The 19,079-nt window shown below is 45.1% G+C and overlaps 1 pseudogene; it reads right to left on the bottom strand.

Annotated features, from left to right (window-relative positions):
* The window catches only part of LOC142566811 (uncharacterized), a 29,858-nt pseudogene extending 19,561 nt beyond the window's left edge, over positions 1-10,297 (bottom strand).
* Between the last annotated feature and the right edge of the window lie 8,782 nt (positions 10,298-19,079).

Consider the following 19,079-nt stretch of genomic DNA (forward strand, 5'->3'; position numbering starts at 1 on the left):
CATTTCTCTAGTCTACAGGCCCCAGCCTTCCTTATTCAATGCGAGCTGTCATGTTAACGCTAAGGTTATTATTATTATTATTATTATTATTATTATTATTATTATTATTATTATTATTATTATTATTATTATTACAATCATCACTAAGACTACACTGAACTTGTTGAGGCTAGTATGACACGTACTGCCAAGTATTTCCGGAGCTTTGTGCGCTCTAACTCTTCGAAGGGGAGCTTCAAAGGTATGTCTTCTTGATAAAAACGGCAGTGTCTTTAACCCTCATGATGCCTTTGTAGAACATTGCTGTTTGTATATGGGGTAAAAGATGCTTCAAAATAATAACCTTCCTTCTCGGTCTGGCATGGTGTGTGCCCTATCAGTCAATGAAGACCTTGTTTTTAAGTGTATGAAGATCCTCAAAACTGCCCTTTCTTCAGGTGCTGGTGGTATTTCTTGCGCAGTGCTCAAGATGTATGGAAGCTTACTTTTTCCGTGTTTTCACCTTCGAGCACCACTTTTGGCATTCTGACCACTGCATTCCAGCCTTTTCGAACATACCTCAACTCGCACCTCTAGACTCAACACTTGATTAATCAGACCTTTTGTTCCTGTATAGGTGCTCCATGGCATTATACATTCCCCAAAGCTTCTTGACGATATGCAATTTTTCGGGCAGCAACAGTGTGCCAGGCAGAATTCCGCATTCTCTGCCTGGCCTTGTTGCGTTAAGGGCTGTCCTATATATGGCTCGACTCCAAGAAACGTAATAAGAATTTTGCCTGTATGACATATTTCAGAGTTAATTTTCTGTGTTTTGTATATATGTAGATAATCATGTTGTATGATTAACTTCCTTTTACGCTTCCATGTTTTCTTTTTGCCAATTTGTGTCTCTATATCGCATTGTTTTGTCTACCACATTTGTGTTATCTTTACATTTTGGCTCGCATATCGATTTTTAAGTGCACCAGTAGGAATGTGCTTTAGCTGTTCATCCGCACTATAATAAACATTTATCTATTATTATTGCAGTATAATATTGTGATTGTTAAGCATGCACCAGTATATTATTTCAATGCGGTAGCTATCGTGCAATATTGTTATAGTGTGACAAATAAAAAAGGAAAGCATGAATTAAGAAAGTGCTCTAACAGGCTATGTGCTTTATCATATGCACTGTACTATTAATTCTTCTCAATTTTAATATTGGCTGGCCACCGTATCTAGTATTACGCAACGAAATAATATGCCGCAGTAATTATTGCGTGGTTCGCTGAACAAATTGAATGTCTTTCTCAATCAAAACATCATAGCCTGCTGAACACAATAAACTGATATTTTTTCTGTCTGCTGCCTTGAAGTGTATACATTGTGAAAATAACCTGTTATATATATATATATATATATATATATATATATATATATATATATATATATATATATATATATATATATATATATATATTGCATATAAGCTGCCCCATACATTTGAATAAGTGCTTTATTACTACGACTTGGCAAAGGACAAAGAAATCACACCTTTTAAAAGCCTACGATTCTCAAGTTTGTAATCACTATACGTTTGTCATTTCATCAATTTTAAGAAAAATAGACTAGACATGTTGAAACCAGTTACAACAGAACGTGGCATATGCAGGGTGAAAATTTTTCTAGCAATACACTCAATGCCGCTCAATGTGAAGGCCTGCCCATACACTCACTCACTCACTCACTGCCGATGCGGTGTTGATGCTTCAAAACAACCTAGACAAATAAATGAGGTGCTCCATGGGCACCACTACACATAAAGAAGAATTGGGAGGAGGAAAGCTACGAATTATATCGGTATAGTTCAGCTGTTTTAGGTGTTTTTTTTTCTTGTGAGTGCTACAGGTGTTTCAATTCGTTTTTGCTGATTTGCTCAGAACCCACGTTTTCACGTTTCTTTCATGCACCAACAACCATAATTATATTGACATACATTCTTCTTTATTTGTATCCGGTGGCCGTATTTCACGGATTAAAAAATGTTAAACGTTATCGCTCGGCTCAGAAGGCACCTGCAAGTATTGCAAGTTTGGCGATTGTTATCGATGGTTCTATCCGTTGTCGATGAACCTCGTATAATACACGACAAGTATTGTGCAGTCGTTTCTAGAAAGCGCGAGGACACCGGCACCTTGCATCAAACTTTTGATGCATAAATGCCGACGTGCTTGACCCGCAGATGAGATTTTCGATGATCGCCGACTTTGCTCGCCACATTTGTTGCAATGGAGCGTTACTTATTTTGCTGGGCACAAGTTCGCCCCATAAAGAGCTAAACTTGTAGCTCCCAGCTCTGAATCTGCATCATTCTTCGCCGTCACTACAACGTGACAATATTTCTAATACAGATTTTTCTTGATACTTTGAACGCCTAATTATAACATAGTTGGCTGTGCAATGACCCACCAAAAATAAAATCGTACGACAGCTTCTCATATGACATGAAATGGTCGTGCAGGTGTTTGCAAAGCAGTCTTGTAGACAGATGACGACGCGAGCGCTGATGTCGATATCTTGTGCATTATTGTTACTTCAAAAGTAAAATGAAACTGTTGCTGCAGGCGTACATTATTTAACCAAACGTGTTTTTTTTAGATCTAAAGGAGCATACAATAACTAACTCATTGTTTCTAACTTAGTTTACAGCAGGCTGTTTTAGGCCGGAATCGAACGGTTGAAGACAAAACAGTCCACCAACAGTGCGCCGCATCCGAAGAGCGAGCGTCGGCGCGCATCAGAGCTTGTGCCCAGTGGTTGCGTGGCCTTTTCCTCCAACCGCCGTGAAGCGACGCGTTCGCTTTTCGGCGCGTGCCGAAGTGTACGGACGTATGCCAATGGCTGGGCCTTTAACCGTCGTCTGCTTGCGCAGGTCGCCACAGGCGGCGCCAATGTCGAAGCCGCACCGAGCGGCGGAGTGGAACGGAAAACAAGGGAAGTGATTAGCGCTACTTTTAGACATTGAGTGCTTTTACAGCAACAGGGCTTGTTGCGACACGCCGTAGCATGCGCGGTATCTAGACTGCGCAGCAGCGTTGCCTTCGAGACTCTGGAGGGTCATGCTGACTAGCCGACATGAACCTCGCCCGCGAGTGCTTCAAGGTCGCTGCGCATGCGTGAGCTGAGAGAAGGTGAGAAGAACAACTCTTCTTTTTCCGGGATGTCACCTCACATTGTTGTTTGTTCTTGCTTTTTCAAATGGTTACTCTCGAACGCAGATCAGTCCTTTCCATCCTGTATGCAGCAACACGCTCGGCGCGTGCTTTTGAACGTGTCAAAAGCGCCCAAACATGTGGATATTCATGCGGGCGCAGATTGAATTATGCAGTCGTGGGCTTGGACTCCGTGACATTTGCTTTCGCCATGTGTGAATTTACGGCTTGCCGTCAGGTCAACCAGCTCTGTAATGAAGTGAATACTATGTTTTTCGTGATCCTCAAGTAACAGAAGGCTGTGTTGCGACTGTGTTGCCTTCTGTTGGCCACTGCGATCAAGTGTGGTTGCAGCGCATAGCAGGTGGTATAATTGTGCAAATACGCACTTCATTATCAGTGCAAATCGTGAAAGACATGCTGTGGGCCTTGCTTCCGTCAGTCAGTCGGTTACCATATATTTCGCTCTTATCCACTGCACATTATTTGACATGCAATATATATATATATATATATATATATATATATTGTGAGTGGTGGCGCTGGCTAACACTCCCAGGGTTCTACTAGGACACAGAAATACCCAAGAAAGTGGATGGCAAACAGCGCCGCGGTGGCTCAATTGGTAGAGCATCGCACGCGAAATGCGAAGGTTGTGGGTTCGCTTCCCACCTGCGGCAAGTTGTTTTTTTTCATCCACTTCAATTTCCGTTAATTTATCGTTTCTTTATTTTCGTTTATCAAGCACAAGTAATTTCCCCTATGTTATCCTTGGTGTGAGTGTTTGTTGGCTCCTTATGATATATATATATATATATATATATATATATATATATATATATATATATATGGGGCATATTGTTGTTTTTACATAATTTTGTTTAACACAACCTTCATTGGTTCAAAAGGAAGTTATGCTGTTATTTTTGTAGATACGAAATGAGGTCTCGCTAGCTAGCTTTTAACTGCTCCAGACCAAAGTGTCAATGAAGTAAAAGCAGCGAGGAAACGTTCCAAGCTGCTCTGGGTGAAAAGTCAACTGCGCGAAACGCTAAGATGACAGGAAGTTCGAAACACATGACACTTAGAAACGCAGCTTCTGCGCTTCGTCGAATGCCTTTCTTGTTTTCGTGCAGTGTACCGTTATTTCAGAACGAACCAACTAGCTAGATGAATCATATTGGTGTAGGCGGACACCGCTTTCGCATGTTATCACTAATTTGGACAAGGCCAGCGAAACACGCGCAAACTGCCTGTCCGCAGTTTGCGCGTGTTTGCGCACCTGCGGCGCCTGCAGTGGAGCTCGATGGAACGGCCCCGCCATCTGGCGGTTACCAAAGGAGTGGCGACAGCGGGGGTAAGCGCACGGGCGGAGAGTATGACGACTGAAGCTAGTCTAGTATCGTTGGCTTATACAGTGACGGAAACAACGTGAGTTTTTCTTCAGTGGTCTTAGTCTCCTCGCTGGTGCCTTCTTCAATGTGCGGGAATGGCTCGTAACAATATTATTAAGTGTTTCATGTGAGGGTATGGAATACAATAACTTTGTCCGTTTGAGCTGAAGGTATTAAGCCGGGAAAAAATTTGGCACCTACCTGTTTTGCATGATGGCCAGAGAATCTTGTAGATAATGGTGTGATCAGCCTGAGTTGTGTCTGAAGAGTAGTGTTAGTTTGTGCATAATCATTATGTTGCTGCTGGGAGGATGATGTCTTAAGCACGTTTTTTCATACTGTGAATAGAAATATTTCCATGTTTCCCCTTGCGACTCAATCATATGTAGAGCTGTTTTGAGTTATTCTTGTCGTTTATTTTTCTTATATATTAGTATTATGTACTACGAAGTTAGTGGGGATATGCAGCCATTTCATGGAGAATCCTAGCCAGTCCCTCGTCAATGTATGCGCCATATTTCACAGACAGCAGCCACTATAGTTTCTCCTCTTGTGGTGGGAGTGTATCCTAAAGCCCACTTTGGATGCTTGCATCAGACATCAATGCCAGCTCAAAAAGCACTTCATACGGCAATCAGCCAGCCACCTCTGCAAATGGGGAATTCTCCAGTTTCCAATCATACTGTTTAAGTTACCCTTCGTAACGATTTTGATTGTTCACAGCAGGAAGAAATTTTACGACAATAAAAAGATAGCGTGATGACAATGGCCATAGGGTGGAAATTATAGTATACTACGACCAGCATTAGCCCAAGCCTTGCTAAATGTCGACGGTATGTAAAAATTATTAAAGTGCTCCTTTTCATACGCCATAGATGCATGTGCAACTGTGTTTTTGGCAACACCACCCAGAAGCTCCCACTCCAAGCACTCCGTCACGTGCATTTCAACAGCATCTGCTTTGGTCTACTTAATTGCCTATCAGTAAATATTGGCCCAGTTCCCTAAATATGTACTATCCTGGAGTTGAATGGACTCAAACACTCAGCCTAGCAGGTTTCCAGAACTTTTACTCTGATAAAATAAAATTTATTGGATATAAGTGAAGTCATGATAATGAACTTTCGGCATGAATTTCAAGAGGCTTGGCCTTTATATCCTATAATAATAATGAACCTGCCAAATTCTCAAGGGTCATGAATGAATTATTCACTAGACTGAACCATTTTGTTCGTGCCCTGTAGTGTTTCCATAGGAACAGTGCAGAAAAAACATTGTGGGTTTCTGTTGTCTTAACACCCTATCATTGCCTTGAATACAGGGTCATCTCATATTCACCAATGAATAAGCACACAGGATTTAGATGATGCCTTTAAAGACAAGTGTCCCTCGTGCTTACTGTAAATAAACAGTGAAATAAAGTCTTGTACTTTACTTTTTGCATTAACCTGGCTGTACTTGCAAGCTTTTAAGACTACACCATACCATTGAAAGCTTGGTGTGCTTTGAACAGTTCGTAATGTGTGCCAAAAGCTGTTTCACTAAACATTTTTTTACGCCTCTCAGACATCTATATTAAGCTTAATTTATTCTGCTGTTTTCTTAGCGACAACCATCACGCGATTACGAGGCATGGCATAGTGACGAACTCCGGCTTCATTTTGATCGCCTGAGGGTTTTTTTTTATTGTGCACGCAATCACAGTACACAAGCGTTCTTGTATTCTGCCCCATCCAAATGGCCATGGTAGCCACGGCCAAAATAGCACTCACCACATCAACCGCACAATGCTTCTCAGACAATTCTTTTTATTCAGCACAAAATGAACCTGCAGTGCAATCTTTTTTACTACCAATTCTCAGGGAACAGAGAATTACCCTCACCGCAAAGTAGCTCGTCCAATGGCATATCAAATGTGCACCAAGACTGAATGGTAAGGTCAATGTTGTGGTGCAGAGAAGCCAGAATTTGCTGTTTTCAGATGCCAAATAATGACATGGCTTGCGTAGATTACTCATGAATAGCTGGACCATGCGTCATTTGTTTGTGGCCTACCATGCCATGATGTCACCAGATTAAGGAGCCACACTGCTTTCGGCACATGTTTAGGGGCACGAACACCAAATGACACTCCTGTTTATTACTCAGCACTTCCGCTTCACCTCCCTAGACGACCAGGGACGAAATTCTCAATAACTGAGAATAAGATAGACAAATATACAGTACAAAATTCGTGAGTTCATAGGTATCACTTATATACATTCATAGATGTGATATCATAAGTTTACTTCAAAGTTACTGAAGTTTCCGGAAAAATTAGAATTTAAAAATCACTTATTAGCGCACACCAAAGCAGAGAATGATATACCTTAGAGACACGCCACGTGAGCCCAACTTTGGCGCAATTCCTGGAAACCCGGAAGTAGAAAGCGGAAGTAATGGCGTCACACAGAAGTTGGCATTATATTTAACCGGCTAAGTAATGGAAAACAGTTTTATGGCATAGACTCAACGTCTCGCTAGCAGAGCGGATGTGACGTCACTCCCTCCTTGTTAGCTTTCTCATCTCGATGCGCGCAGCTGCTGGCTCGCTCGTCAGCTGGCAACAGGTGCGCGCACGCGCTCGGTACATGCTCTGACGCTAGCACCGGAGAGCGTGCGTAAGGGTACGTCCACACTAGCGACCAAAACGCGCGCCAGACGCCGCGCGCGGCAAGATTCGCGAAAAGCGGCAGCAACGCGCGGTGATGGTGTATACCGAGCTACGCTCCGGCAATAAAGAACGCACTCCAATTTGTGCAGCATTATTGTGAATTTATGCATTTGCAACGTATGTCTTGAGCAAGTGATTGAAAAACTGCACCATTACCTCTATTTCCGCGCGGGTCACTGTCCTCTCCTGCCATGGCACCCGTCCTTCCTTCATAAAGTAGGTTGCCAAGTGGTTGCGCTTATCCATAGCTGTCCCGCAAAAGCAACAAAATGCAGCACCATCAGTGGCCCAACAAGGGAATCTTGATTGTGCATGCTTTTACTTACGAGACAGTTTACCTTCCAGAATGATATCCAGACATAGAGATGAGATCCCCCATGCCCGGCAGGCTGTCACTGCCAGCTCTCCAGAATCCTACGATTTTACCTTCCCAGTCCTCATGATCACTGCAACCAGGAGGGCTTTATGCAGATCGCGATTGTGGCGAACTCAGCAGAAAGTTGTGCAAGACAACACATGACCTCACAATGTTTTGCGTCGTTTCCTTCGATGCCCGAAATTGTCGCCGCAAATACTCCATCTGCTTGACATGATACCGAAGGCATTTCCAATCAACCGTCTTGCTCGGCTCAAGCGATAGTTGAACTTTTCAATTTTCAGGTACTCTTTCCACTTATCTGGGTCATTCGTGAACTTCTGCAGTTATGAGAAAACAGGGAAAAAGTACACCACAAGCAATTCTTCATTTTACTATACGTGCTAAGTGGCTAAATCAGTGTTATCTACGTGTACGCTTATATCTCACTGATTTATGTCAATTGAAAGCGTTGCAATTAACATGCAGAGTTCAATGTAGCTTCGATTAACATTATGAACCACTGAACTAGTTCATTCCTGAACTTCTTCAGATCTGAGAAAGAGGGAAACAGTACGTCACACGCAATTTTGCATTTTACTATACGTGCTAAGTGGCTAAACCAGTGTTATCTACCGTGTACGCCTTTATCTCACTGATTTAAGTCAATTGAAAGCGTTGCAATTTACATGCAGAGGTCAATGTAGCTTTAATTAAGATTATAAACGAAGGAGCAGAACACCGTACTTTACTAGAAAAACAGCATAAATAGTGTATAAAAGGCACAGATATGAAGTGGAAACAACTTCCAAGTGATCTCGTCTTGGATAGGGCCTCATTATGAATGTTTTCAGCGAAAAAGCTTCATCGCCAACCATGTGGTATGGAATGGGATCTATTGAGCCAATGCTCCTTGGCTGAGGAATGCCCAACAAACCCTTTTCCAGCACTTCCAGCAGAGGTGATCGCTGAAAGATCCCACTGTCACCTTCACCGCCGTAATGGCCAATGTCTACAAAGGTGAACCTTGAAGTCGATACACGTAAGTACAATAAAGAACACACCCCAGTACATTCTTTATTTATTTTGCAGTTGTCTATAGAATTGTGTACTAAATTTGCTATTCTAAGTTTATAATAAACACATAAAGTAATGAAAGGCGCCTGTTCCAAATTGGAGCACACTGACTGTTGAGCTTGCTGTGGTGACATGAGAACTTTTGAGTACACGCTGAGGAAATCAACATATTGATGTTCCAAGCATTGAAAGAACTGACTTACTTATAATGTGCATCATACACAGCCAGGAGGACAACACTGAATGATTTCTTGTCATTTAAATTCCTCAATCCTGAGTTGTCTGGGCATGGATGTGCACACGTGTGCCTTCGACGCTTCCTATGCAATTGGGAAAGCGCCAAAATTCTTCCGTGTGTGGAGCGATCTGAAAATAGCAAAGGCAAACCTGTCAGCCAGATTACGTACTCGACCAGCACAAACTCGTGATACAGAATGATGTCATATTGAACTATTTCACGGTATCCTTGAAAGAACTGCTATACCTTGTTTGCTCAGATTCCAGACAACATAAATTATGCAGCTTCTCTGCTTACCTTTAGCCACTCCTGCGAAGTTGCCGAAAATCTTAAATACGTTGACTGAAGAGCGTCCCAAAGGGGGGAGTTGTTCGTCTGACAATTTCCCGTGCTGTTGACCTCGCTGTTAGAAAATTGTAGCATAAGCTCCTGAAGGTGTCTCCGTTCGCAAGGAACCTGCAAAAAATCGTATAAACTTTTATTTGGCAGGAACACTCAATACTATGCTCTACAAAATATTCTCTGGGTATTAAACACTAACAATGCAAATATAATTTCAATAATAACATAAACAGTTAAGTAAATAATTACTGACTGGCCTCTTCATTTCTGCACAACCGAAAATACTGAATGAAGATAAACTCAGGCTTGACGTGCGAGAACAACGAACGGATAATGTGGCACGCATCAGGAAGTTTGTGCGTGCGTGCAGAAGAAGGATTTTTGGTCGCTTACGGTTCTTGAGCGTGGCCAAATAAACGGCACAGAGGCATTTCGGTGCGTTAATCTCGCAAAGAAAGCATGGGCTGTGCGCCAAGTTTCCCGTGCGTAAATAAGATTCCATTTAGGTGTCAGTACAAGTGTAGCATAGACATTCGGTATTACCGTGTTACAGAAAGAAATAGGGTTGAAATAAATCTTACCTTATCGTTTTGCTAGTCATCATGACGAGAAAGGGGATCCCGGAACGGTGTCACCTGCCGCTCAATCAGGGGCCGCACGAGAGCGACCAGTGTCCAGGACACTCGGCGGCATTCGCAGGTATAGCTACAAGAAACGGCACAATCTTTTGCGAGCCTGTATGATCTGCACCTGGTAAGCATTGAATTGAAGAAGTAGTCATCGATTACTTACTCTCTGAAGTATCTTTCATCTCTCGCGCACAGGTGGTGAAGCAGAGTGTGCTCCTGGCCCTCAGTGTGCCTCAGGGTGCACCCAAAATTTTTTCGTCCGTTTTCTGGCACGTCGCCGTCGCACAAGTAAATAACAAATAAGTATTATAGTGTTCACAGTCACCAGTAGCTCCTCGTCCATATCCGACATGCCTGAGCGTGGCCGGTAGGGGCGCTAAAAAAAACAGACACTTCCGATGGAACACGAAATTGGCAGAATGGAGAGCACGTTATCACGAGAAGTATGAAATGGAACGAGACAATGCAGGACTCCACGCGCCGTTGCCGTGTGCTGCAAAACGCGACCGTGGACGCGCGCGTCTACATTGCGGGCGCTTGCCGTGTGCGGCGTGTCGCCAGTGTTGCCAGGTCGCACGAGGCGGTGTAGCCTAAAGCAAGAGACATTGTAGCCCAAATGTAGCCAAACACAAAAAAGAGCAAAAATCCATGTAGCCAAATATAGCCATTTTTATTTGCAGCTTTATTTGCAGTATCTATGTGCGTCTGCCTTGCCACGTGCACTCTAACGTATTGTAAGTGTGGCCTCAGGTTGCAATTGCAGATTTTGCAGCACAAAACCTCATAGGTGTCGTTATTAAGTGTGGAAGCTGATGGTACAATCCAGTCTATAGATTAAAGAGACACGTTTAGGCCAAGGTGTGCTGTTCACCTAAGATAGACCTTGATCTTCTACGGCACGTCCAGGCTAAATCGCGCCAAGACTGTTCTATTTTTTTTGCGACCTCCTGCGGAAACTTGTGAATTTTTCTCTAGTTTTGATTCCTGCATTACATAAAATTGGGCGCACTGAGTCTGCGAACTGGCGAAGTAACGGTAGAAGGAGGGGGTGGCGGGGGGAGGCGTGCGCCTTGCGTGCCAGCCAGGTGCCAGTTAGGGGGGGGGGGGGGGGGGCGTGTCGCATACGTCTGAAGACGCCCATCTTTCCTCCGGCTTGACAGCGCGTAAATGGTACAGAATGCTCCAGTAAACAGCAGCCCGCGCTCGTGTACCCTTGTAACAGATGCGTAGTGACGCTGAATTCTGGGCTGCAGCTTTATCAACATCCTGCGTAATAATTGCACGAATGTGCGGGCTAAAAATTTAATTCGCTTAGTGGTTGCTAAACTACTCGCCTTAGCGGAACGTTTCATGTGCTCGTGTGGTGCGCTCATCAGCGATCATGGTTTGTGCGTCGTCAGCATATACAGGGTGTCCCAGCTCACTGTAGCCATGGAGAGTTCAAAAATGTGCCAGTGCCACGTAGTGGGACAGAAGCAGGGTAATGTTGTTTGCCGTCGCTTGGAGATACGGAAATTATTATACGCTTGGAGATACGCAAAAACTCCCGATGTAGATTTCGGTTGCACAATACGTGCTACATAAAGTGTTTTTGCGAGCGTGAAAGAAGCACGCGAATACACGCAAAATTGCCGCACGACTGGCCACTCGGTGCACTTTGCGTACCTTACAACATTAGCTTACCTTTACAACCATTACAACATTACCTTGGTTCTGTCCAGCTACGTGGCATTCGCATATTACGGTTACAATGTTACCATGGTTCTGGCCAGCTTTGTGGCATTCGCATAATTTTTAACTCTGGCTAAAGTTATAACTGTGACAGGGTATATACAGTGTTGCTTGTATCAGTCTTGTATCGTTTTATTGTTTTGTATCAGTTTTGCGGTATTGAGTAAAACACTCTCTACTAGTACCAGGTAACCATCCCTTTATTATTTTGTTGTTCTTGTTTGACTTCATGTCAGAGATACAGCGTGTTGTTTAGCTGCATGGAACTTTACAGAAATGTCAATTTTGTGAGGATATTTCCCCATATTCTATGAGGTTATGTGTGTTTGTGACCACTAGGAACTCGGTATCGTGCAAAATATGGCAGATAATTCATAAGGATATCTTGAATAACTGCTTAGTCAGCAATTATAGCGGAAGTTCGGAAATTGAGGACCCAAAGTCACAATAATACCTCAACAAAAACTTCTCTAAACAAAATCGTCTTGGGTGTTAGAGCCTACAGTACTTTGGCACTGTGGGTGGCCCAATATGGCAGTACCGAAATAAATTTAGAAGACCGTAGGCCCCGGGTGTCAGACCTAGCTGCGCCGCTGCGTCCCTGCCCCTCGGAGGGATGGAGGGATGAATTCCATAAATATACAAGTTTAGGGAGGATATAAGGAAAAAAGTTACAAAAGAGCAACTTGACTAGTCCTTAAACCTTCTCGTGACAGCAGCAGCAGAAACCAACACATGGAAAAAAAAGGAGGGAAAGAGAGAACGAACAAAACAAAACAATAAACGTTCTCATACAAGTGTTCATACAGCAGATAGCAATAGAAAAAATACATAACTGAATAAAAAGAAGCCTACTTACACAGAGATTAAAGGCTAATGGGCACCAAAGTAATTTATTAACTTGTTTTTACTGCAAGAAAGAACATCAATACCATCGTTCATTATATTATTTAATAATTGCGGTAAAGTGTATGAAAGCTTTTGTTTCGCATAGTTGGTACGTGGGTATGGCAGAAACCAATATTGCGGAAATCTTATAGCATAATAGTTTCTATATCGTGTCAAGTGGGCTATTCACCTGGCGTGGTTAATGTTTTTCCGGCACTCCTTACCGTATGTTAACGGATGCTATGAGCGTCCCATTTGGAACGGGGTGGTAGCTTGCGCCCCCAATCTTTTGTTATTATATTGCCTAATGTCGTACCTCTGTTAAAAAAGACCGAAAAAGAAAAGAAAAAACATGAACAATTCCCGTGAGCAAAATTTGCGAGCCCCTGCTGGGAACTTTGTTTTTGTATGTTGTTTGTCGTTTTCCCTACGTTCCTTCCAACAACCTCCCAATCGCCTCTTGCTAATCGCGCGCGCCGGAGCAGTGACCTCAGTAGAGTGCCTGACCTCCACGTACGCCCGTCGCGCGCGCGTGGGGCCATCGCGGATGCCACGCGTCGCCCTCAGGCTTAGAACGACAGAAAGCTGAGCTAGTTGGTAAGGATTCATTATGCAAAAAAGAGGCGTGCAGGCAGGACACAAGAGCAGAGAAGTGGACAACACGAACGCCGACTATCAACTGAAAGGAGCACTGAGGCGAAAAAAGAAAGAAGACACATAACTTATCTGCGCAAGCTCAGGAATTGTATCACCACGTGCCAGTCGGGTACACGTGCCTGTCTACGTGAGAGATAACTTAAGGCACTTAATCCCTTCCTTATGTACAGTAATCGAATTCTGACTGACGCACGCACTTCCACCATTATAGATATGCCATGCCTCTACCATAAGACGCGTATCCTCATTCTTATGCCCGTACAATATCGCGCATTCATCTAAATATGGCGTGCAGTTACAATCTTGGCAATGTTACAACCGGCTAACGACCTTTTATGTTCCATTTGCATCTGATTGATGCACCGTGCCGTTTGCCCTACGTAGAACTGGCCACAGCTAAGGGGAATTTTATAAACCACACCCATACAACGGTCAGTAAAATTGTTGTTCTTATTGTGCTTCACTGGACAAATATCTGTTCTTTTTTTGCATTTTACCTGCTCCTTCTTGCTCTGCACGGCAGCGCGTCTCTCACCTAGCTCATTGGGAGCAGTGAAAGCAACATTACCATCCTATCTACTTGCAACTTTTTTAAGCCTGTGCGACACTGAATGAATGTACGGAATAGCCGCTACTCTTTTTTTGCTATTACTACTTCCTGTAACGACATCCGTCCCCCTGGAAACCACCTCAGGCTCACGGCTGATAATATAGCGTCCTGCGGATGCTTCTTCGTAGCAGCAACTGACATCGCCATATAGTGCACCCAGAATATCAGCTTATTTACCCCTTTCGAGAGCGCTGCTCACTTCGCACCCTTGTTCGCGCTCTGCGCTATGGCGTTGGAAAGCGGAAAACTTGAGACGTTGCGTGCTCGAAACAATTGGGCATGATGTTTTGGAATGGGATGCACAACCAGGCATAATATCTTAGGTAACTGCGCAAGTAATTAGGAATGCCATCTTCCCAAATCACATGCGGAATGGTAACCGAGAAATTTAAAAGTTTGCGTAAAACACACTTTCTCTCATCGTCCTATGTTGTTCTCTCTCTCTTTTCAGTTAGCTTGGCCCGGATGAGCTGGAACACACGCAATATAGTTTCCATTTACATTAGCCACCATCTGAGGTCTCTAGCACGCCAAGAACATGCGCTGGAATAAGACAGAGAAGCCAAATGCCACTCACTGTCCTAATCAGCCTAAGCGGAGCTTCAAAATATTTCTGCGCATAACGGCACTAAGCGCACAGTCGCTTTCGGCGACAAGGACGTCCCGAACATAGCTCCCTCGAAATGGTAAAAGCCGCGACGGCGCACAAAACCAAAGATAAACGACAAATTGATAAGTGGTAATCCTGCGAAAAACCGCGGTTACTGTCAAAAAGCAAACCATGTTCATTTGCTCGTAATAATAATTTCTGCGGTTTTACGTGCCTCAACAACGATATGGTTATGAGCCATCCCGCAGTGGGGAACTCTGGATTAATTTTGAACACCTGGGTTTCTCTAAAGTGCGCCTAAATCTAAGTACACGGAGGTTCCTGCATTTCGCGTCCAACGAAATGCGGTCACCGTGGGCGGGAATCGAACCTGCGTCTTCGAGCCAGCAGCGCGACAACTCACCTGCTAAGCTAACACGGTGGATGATGTTCATGTGATGTAATACACTGACGTCATCGTGGCAAACATGTTTCGGTAATAACACAATGAGCAACTGCATCAGTGACGTTATGGGCAAACAACCAGGATCCACCTTGGAGCTCGGGGTCTTGCTCCCATTCTTTCTTATATTTTCTCGCATACTTGGCCATACTTCCCCACGGTTCAATTCTCCTCTCCGAGGAGGATCCGATCTTAAGTCCAATCTATCGAAATGAATCTCGAATGTCAGCGCGACCAAAAATCACTCCGCAGGAAAAGGGAAATGGCAGAAAGAAAGGGCTTACCATGAGAAACGTGGAGTAGGTTTCACCCAGAATCCATGGCCATGAACAGACTGAAACGTGTCGCCAACCCGTGCTTCCCTTCATTCACGCCGGCGCCACGATCACCCCTACCCTGTTTCAATGGTCTTCCTTTCTGTACATAGCCATGTTAGTACAGTGTACTGTGTAACACCCTCTACACCCAAGATCATCCCGATGCCCGAGGATCTGGTGTCAACTGAATGAAACCGGTAACACAGAGATGAGACTATGTTGCTGGTGCAAATGTTAGCACGGTGAAGTACGGTGTAACTTTAGGTGCACCAGATATCAAAGCCAGCTGCTCAGGCAATGGCACATGGAGCAGGGCCGGAGGAAGGGAATTTCCCGCAATCACAAACACACGGCCGCGCTGCGGGCTCAGCCAGCTAAAACATAACCTTCGATAGTTGTTTCTAGTCGATGAGAGCCACCTCTGGAACATGAATTAGGGCGGCACTTATAGCCCAAGCAACGCCAAGCCGCAGGTTTTCACAAGCCCAAATATAGTCACATAGCCAACTCGCCCAAGTCGACGCTAAACATTTTTTTCTGTAGCCCAATTTGCTATATATAGCCAAACCTGGGAACACTGCGTCGCACGTGTTTTTATCGCTACTTTGGACGTACCTTAAGGTGCACTTCGTGCGCCTCTCGCTAGGGGGCTAGGCCCCGACAAGTGGAACGCACTGCGCTTCCTCCTCGCCCACCCTCGCTCCTCACCCACATATTGGGCCAGGAGAAAGACGTTCGCTCCTTTAACTTAAAGAACACCAACGCCAAGGAGCGAGTGCCACTAAGAGACACCTAAGTCAAAGTGAGGGTCGTGTACCATTCTTTAAATATTTGTATTAAGCAAAATACATTTGTTGGGCATAGAAGAAATTTGATGTTTCATAATGTAATTAATTGATTGATAGCTACAGAAGGCTAAAAATGATACCACGACTTCTTAAGCTCCGCAATGGTTAAATCAGCTTGGCCCATTCATGCCATTTTACACATTACGGATAACTGCAGTTCACTTATCACAGTTATGCCAGCTTTTATACGTTTTAGACGTTCAAGCTTTGCCTCGGCTTCATACAGCGATCAAAGATAGCCGCCCTATAGCATGTTGGTAGAATGAAATTATGGGGTTTTACGTGCCAAAACCACTTTCTGATAATGAGGCACGCCGTAGTGGAGGACTCTGGAAATTTAGACCACCTGGGGTTCTTTATCGTGCACCTAAGTCTAAGTACCGGGTGTTTTCGCATTTCGCCCCCATCGAAATGCGGCCGCCGTGGCCGGGATTCGCTCCCGCGACCTCATGCTCAGCAGCCCAACACCATAGCCACTGATCAACGACGGCGGGTCATGTTGGTAGAATAATTCACAAGTAAATTTTGGTAAAAGTAGGGTTGCTCCATGTTGATGTCCACAAGCATGGCATTGTAAATGGGTGGCAGAAGCAGCAGCGTTTCAAGGCATTTTTCCAAGCTATTAAGTGTCATATTACTGTAGCCCTCTCCACTCTCCCTGGTAAAACCTCCTGTAGAAGCGGTGCGAGGGGGCTTTCGAGGTATGCTGTGCTGTTCCCGAAATGCCACCCGCGGCGGCCATCTGCTTTGCCTACAGGATGAATAGTCCTTGCCCAGGGGTGCAACAAATGCGCTAATAAAAGCTGTCCATTGTACTACTGAAGTTCTAGAGATGACATGTGGTTTCGTTCTCAGGTTGCAAAACACATCAGTGATGCAGCAAGCGATGAGGCGAAAGTTGTTTCACGGCTCTTCCAAGGCATAGCTAGCACTGCATGCACATAATATTGATGCATGTACCTGATTATCTATCTCGGTTGACCGGATTTCACCCCCTAACAAATGTTATCACTGAGCGCAGGACGTTCCTGCATCTATCCCAAGTTTCTCGAACGTTATCGATGGTTCTATGCGTTGTCTGCTGCCACCGGCCCTTTTGTAATCTCATTATATGCGCGATGCGAATTTTGTAGTACTTTCTCGTAGACACGCCGGCACCAGCGATAATTGTGGAACCTTCGATGACTCGGGTATAAGACCCGACGCGCTTGCCCCTCAGATCAGATTTCGACGATCGCCGTCTGTGTTCACCGCTATCGGTGTACTTTGAATGTAACTTGCATTTCTGGACCCAGGTTCGCCCAACAAAAAATTAGTTGAATCGTTCACAGTTTTCCGACTATTTTCTTCACCGTCGCTACAACGTGACATCTTGTGGAGGTGATTTGTTTTCATGTACTGGACGCGTCCGAGTAGCGATGATTAAAGCACGGACCACGAAGATAACACTAACGTCGTCCCAGACCATCCATCAAGCAGCAGGCAAGAACATCTTCCCCCGAAACACGGACTACTACCTGAGACAACCAAGCAGATTGTGGCCAAATCTACAACTCCAATGGCAGCCCCAGTGTCCCCCATCGTGCTGCAACAGCCCAGGGAGCCACCGACCTTCCTTCGATTATCGTTTGAAGACTGGGATAGTTGGCTGTAAGCATACGAAAGAGTCGCTGCATTCAACAACTGGAACTCCGGCGACAAGCTGCGGCATGTGTAGTTCGCGTTAGAAGACGCCGCTAGGACGCGGTTTTAGAACCGAGAATCGACCCTGACTACAAGGGACCTGTGCCGCAACGGCTCCCTGCAGACCTTCAGGAGCGTCCTACGCAAAGGGCGAGCCCAAGCTGTTCTGGAAACCCGCATGCAGCTGCGGAACAAGAACATCGCGATCTTTGTGGAGGTAATGACTCACTTTTTCTGCCACGCCGACCACGACATGTCTCAAGGAAAAAAAGTTCGGTTCCTAATGCGGGGTGTGAAAGAACAAATATTCGCCGGATTGATACACTACCCGCCAAGACTGTCGCTGAACTTTTTTCGGAGGTCACTGTCATCGAGAAGACGCCGCAAATGCGTACCCGGCAATACCCGCCAAGTGCTTTCGCCGAAGAGCGAAATTCATGTACTATTCTCCGAATATCTACGAGAGACCATCAGAGTCATCTTCCGAGAAGAGCCGGGCAGGATACCCTCTTAGACACAGCTTCAAGTAGCATCTATTACTGACATCATGCGAGAGGAGATTCAGCAGTCATTTGGAGTGCCAGAATCGCCGCGCCCTCAGCAGGAAGCGATGACCTACGTCGGCGTAGCCCGTGCTCAAGGTCTCCCTCCGCGACCGCGCCAGAATTACGTCCTCCACTGCCACCAGCACGCCCGCCCGGCACCACCGTACCTACCTGTGGAAGGCGGACATTTGTCACGCCACCGACCTACGCCCGCTCTGCTACGACTGTGGAGAAATCGGTCATGTCTACCGTCGATGCACGTACCGCGACTTGCGACTGCGAGGGTTCGCCGTCAATGCGCCGGTGCCCACAGGAAGGCGAACGGCCACATAATATCTCCGATTGCCTCGCCGCAAGGCAATGCAGTCCCCGACGTCCTTCCCGTTCGTCGGCACCAGGACCCTACCTTTCGCCACAGCGCCGATCATACAGTTACCCAGACCAGGGCTGGTATGCAAATTCATATCCGTAACGCTAAAAGCAGCTTCCGCAGGAGGTGTGGTTGGTAACTGTAAGACCGACGAAGATCCTCCGCCGCCCGAAACACCCGCAGACGTAGACGGCGTCAACGAGGGTGACCAACGTCTACTGCTCGACCGTGAAATTTTCGTCGCAAGCGGGATCGCTGGACTGCACGAAGGAAAAGCGAAAGTGACGCTGACATACTTCATCCAGGAGTTCAAGCACATCAACAAGGGCACGACGATCGTATACATCGAGGAAATTGTGGAAAGCAGCAATGCATTTGTCCTGCCGGATTCAGCAGCATCTATCTCGACGACCCGAACCAGACTTCGGCGTAA

Source organism: Dermacentor variabilis, unplaced genomic scaffold, assembly GCF_050947875.1.
Source record: "Dermacentor variabilis isolate Ectoservices unplaced genomic scaffold, ASM5094787v1 scaffold_13, whole genome shotgun sequence".
Classification (NCBI taxonomy): Eukaryota; Metazoa; Arthropoda; class Arachnida; order Ixodida; family Ixodidae; genus Dermacentor; species Dermacentor variabilis.